The 3,947-nt window shown below is 43.5% G+C and overlaps 1 non-coding gene across 1 annotated transcript; it reads left to right on the forward strand.

The window, feature by feature from the left end:
* Positions 1-775: 775 nt before the first annotated feature.
* trnal-uaa (transfer RNA leucine (anticodon UAA)) lies at positions 776-891 on the forward strand. Its single transcript has 2 exons — positions 776-813; positions 846-891. It is a non-coding gene; the product is annotated as a tRNA-Leu (tRNA).
* Positions 892-3,947: the final 3,056 nt, after the last annotated feature.

Here is a 3,947-nt window from a genome sequence, read left to right on the forward strand (position 1 = left end):
CTGTTCGCAACGCAAATCAGTTGCCACCCATATATGCCGAAGCAGCCCTAAATCTGCGCAAACCCTTTAAACATTAGAGAACGGCCTCTGTGGAGACTTAATACCCGTTTGCTTTCCAGTGAGAAATGTTGTAGTTATATATCAGCTAACGACGCATTCTTCGAGGCTAACAAAACTATATATATAGACGGTACAAGAGCCTCAGGACGCGCACGGCCACGTTCAAGAACAGTTACTACCCATCAACAATCAGACTATTGATTAAAAGGGCATAATGTACGCTCACGTGCCCATTCATTGAATATTCCGACAACCAATCATTTCACTTTAAAATCTGTTCTAAATTGAATAGCTGAGCATGCCAGGAGAAGCGCAGCAGACAGGCAGCATCGGTGGAAAAGGGAAAGTGTCATTTCCCCCTCACCTCCGATGCTCCAGAGAAAAAGAGCAAGGTTGTCCAAATTTTGGTTAGTGCACAAACCTTCTAATTCAGGTAGCATCTTGGTGATGCTCTTCTGCACACTCTCCGAATCCGCGTCATCCTTTCTCTGGAGGATGGCCTGAACGGAGTGCAGCACAATTCCAGTGCTGTGATGCTGTACGCTCTGATTCCGCACATGCTCAGCAACCTGAGAAAATGCATCCCGTCCATATTCATTTAAAATCCCAGGATATAGAGTGTGTTTATATGTATACCCGCTCAACAAAACAGTCCGTCAGACTATTCCGAAATACTGCTGTTTATCTGGCATGTGGAGAGAGTACTGCTGGGGCTGTCAGGGTGGCCGAGTGGTCTACGGCGCCAGACTTAAGGCGAGAAAGCCGCATCCTACTAAACGCGAGTGTTCTGGTCTCCACCTGGAGGCGTGGGTTCGAACCCCACTCCTGACAAATACTCTGTATTACATGTGCTGTTTTTATAATGCAATCACTGTAATTTTACTGAGTGACCAAAGCGTGAACTGTTTGGGAGTACGAGAAAGAAGCAATTAAGATAAAGATTTTGATTTAGTCACAACAGAGAACTGAACAACAGTTCACATGACATGGGATTCGGGCTGCGGAGTTTGATGAGAACGAGGCCTCGGTGAAGAGTGTCTGTGTCACCTTCTCAGCCGTGGCTGTTTTTTGGACAGAATGACATCGGGGCCATTCAGACACGTTGTCGGTCTCTATATTGAAACGGCATTTTACATCGTCGTTCTTAAGCGTACATCTGCCGTTGAGCTCAGTAACGTGCATTTAGCACCTTTCTGGATTTGGGAATACCGGATTAATCATTCCGCACCGGATTATATTCTCTTTTTGTGGTTTAACAGGCCACTCTTACTTGTTTTGCAATGCAGGTATTTTAAATCGCACAGCAGGGAAAATAGCCTTCGGCCCAATTGGTTCAAAGTTTAAGGCAGAATAAATTTTGCATCAGAGCCTTTCTATATACATGTATCACCATGTACAATCAGATTCACTTTCTCGCGGTCATCACAATAAACACAATAAAATCCATGGAGAACCGCACTAACAGGACAGCCAAAACACTTAATATGTATAACATAACACACTGTGCAAAGTCAAGCAAAAGAATAATGATAATAGCAATATTAATTGTTATTTTACGTAATAATCCAGGACGACTACGAAGCCCACTGGAGTTTGTTTAGGTGTTACCGCTCACAGAGACAACCAGATAGAACTATAAAATAATAGATATTACAGCACGGAAAGTGCCCTTTTGGCACTTCTTGGCTGTGCCGAACCATTTCTCTGCCTAGTCTCACTGACCTGAAACTGCGCCATGTCCCTCCAAACCTCTCTCATCCATAGACCTGCCCAAGTTTTGCTTAAATGTCAAAAGTGAGCCCGCATTCACCAATTCATCTGGCAGCTCATCCCACACTTCCACCACTCTCTGCGTGAAGAAGCCCCCCCCCCATGTTCCTTTTAAGCCTTTCCCCTTCGCCTTTAACCAATGACCTCTGTTCTTTTTCTCTCCTGGCCTCAGTGGAAAAAACCTGCTTGCATTCATTCTATCTATACCCATCATAATTTTATACACCTCTATCAAATCACCCCTCATTCTCCTACACTCCAAGGGAATAAAGTCCTAACCTGTTCAACCTTCCTCTGTAACTCAGTTTCGCAAGTCCTGGCAAAATCCTCGTAAACCTTCTCTGCGCTCTTTCAAACTTATTAATATCCTTCCTGTAATTTGATGACCAAAACTGCACACAATGCTCAATATTCGGTCTCACCAATGTTGTATACAACCTCACCATTACATTCCAAATCTTGTACTCAATACTTTGATTTATAAAAGCCAATGTACCAAAAGCTTTCTTTACAATCATATCTACTTGTGAAGCCACTTTTTGGGAATTATGTACCTTTACTCCCAGATCCCTTTGTTCTAATGCACTCCTCAGTGTCCTACCATTTACCTTCTATGTTCTACCTTGGTTTGACCCTCAGAAGTGAAATTCCTCACACTTGTCCGCATTAATCTCCATCTGTCATTTTTCAGCCTATTCCTCCAACTGGTTCAGATCCCTGTGCAAGCTTTGAAAGCCTCCAATATTTATATCATCAGCAAATGTCTTATCCAATTTGCCACATTATCATCCAGATCATTGATATAGATGACAAATAACAAGGGATCCGACACTGATCCCTATGGCACACCACTTGTCACAAGATTCCACTCAGGGTAGCAATCCTCCACTACCACTCTCTGGCGTCTTCCAATGAGCCAATGTCTAATCCAATTTACTAGCTGTCCATGTATACCTAGCAAATGAATCTTCCTAACTAACCTCCCATGCGGGACCTAGTCAAAGGCCTTACTGAAGTCCATGTATACAACATCCACTGCCTTCTCTTCATCTGCTTTCCTGGTACCTTCCTCGAAAATCTCTAATAGATTGGTTAAACATGACCTACCACTCAGAAAGCCATGCTGACTTTTTCTAATAAGTCCCTGTCTACCCAAAAAATTGTAGATCCTATCTCTTAGTATTCCTTCTAATAATTTACCTACTACGGATGTCAAACTTACCGGCCTATAATTTCCCGGCTTAGTTTCAGAGCTTTTTTTAAACAACGGAACTACATGAGCTATCCTCGAATCCTCCAGCACCTGACTCGTGGATATCGACATTTTAAATATTTCAGCCAGGGACCCTACAAATTCAACACTAGTCTCCTTCAAGGTCAGAGGGAATACCCTCAGGTCCTGGGGATTTATCTGCTCTGATTTGCCTTAAGACAGCAAGCACCTCCTCCACTTTCATCTTTATAGGTTCCATGACCTCCCTGCTTGTTTGCCTTGTTTCCATAGACTCCATCCTAGTTTCCTCTCCGCAGAAACGAGAGCAAATTGTCTTTAAAGTCTTTGGCGTCAGTTACGGGAAACTCGACTTCCAATTCAGCACTCTCTGCTTTACTCCCCTCTTCACGGAAAGTATGGACAGCCCATGGCCCCGCCTCTCCAGATACTCCAATGGGAACAGGCAGTACCTCTCCCGTCAGATCATCTCCTGTTTGGATAAAACCATATTTACCCTCCATTTAGTCTGTTACGTACTCGTGACACGTGACAGTGATACCCTTGTCACGTGACTGGGGTTGAAGCTATACTGGACTTGAGGTAATGGTCTTTTGATGGTGGAGTGACGTCATTTTCCCGCCAGTAGAGGTCATGTGACAGGTTTTTTTTTAGAGGTTATAAAAGGAAGACCCACCCTGTCAGGTGGGGCAGTTCGTGGCGGGATTTGCCAAGCTGACTTCATGTCACTGCGTGATTTAATGTTATGACGCAGTTTAGTTGAAAAATGAAGTTTTATATAATGCCTAAAGTTTAAAAGGTCATTGCCAGCAGTTTTTTTTACTGTGGAGAGTGAAGATAAAAGTTCGGAAGTTAAAGATCGAGGAGAATCGATTTTCGACGGTGG

The sequence above is a fragment of the Hemitrygon akajei genome, unplaced genomic scaffold (genome assembly GCF_048418815.1).
Source record: "Hemitrygon akajei unplaced genomic scaffold, sHemAka1.3 Scf000106, whole genome shotgun sequence".
In the NCBI taxonomy this organism is placed as follows: Eukaryota; Metazoa; Chordata; class Chondrichthyes; order Myliobatiformes; family Dasyatidae; genus Hemitrygon; species Hemitrygon akajei.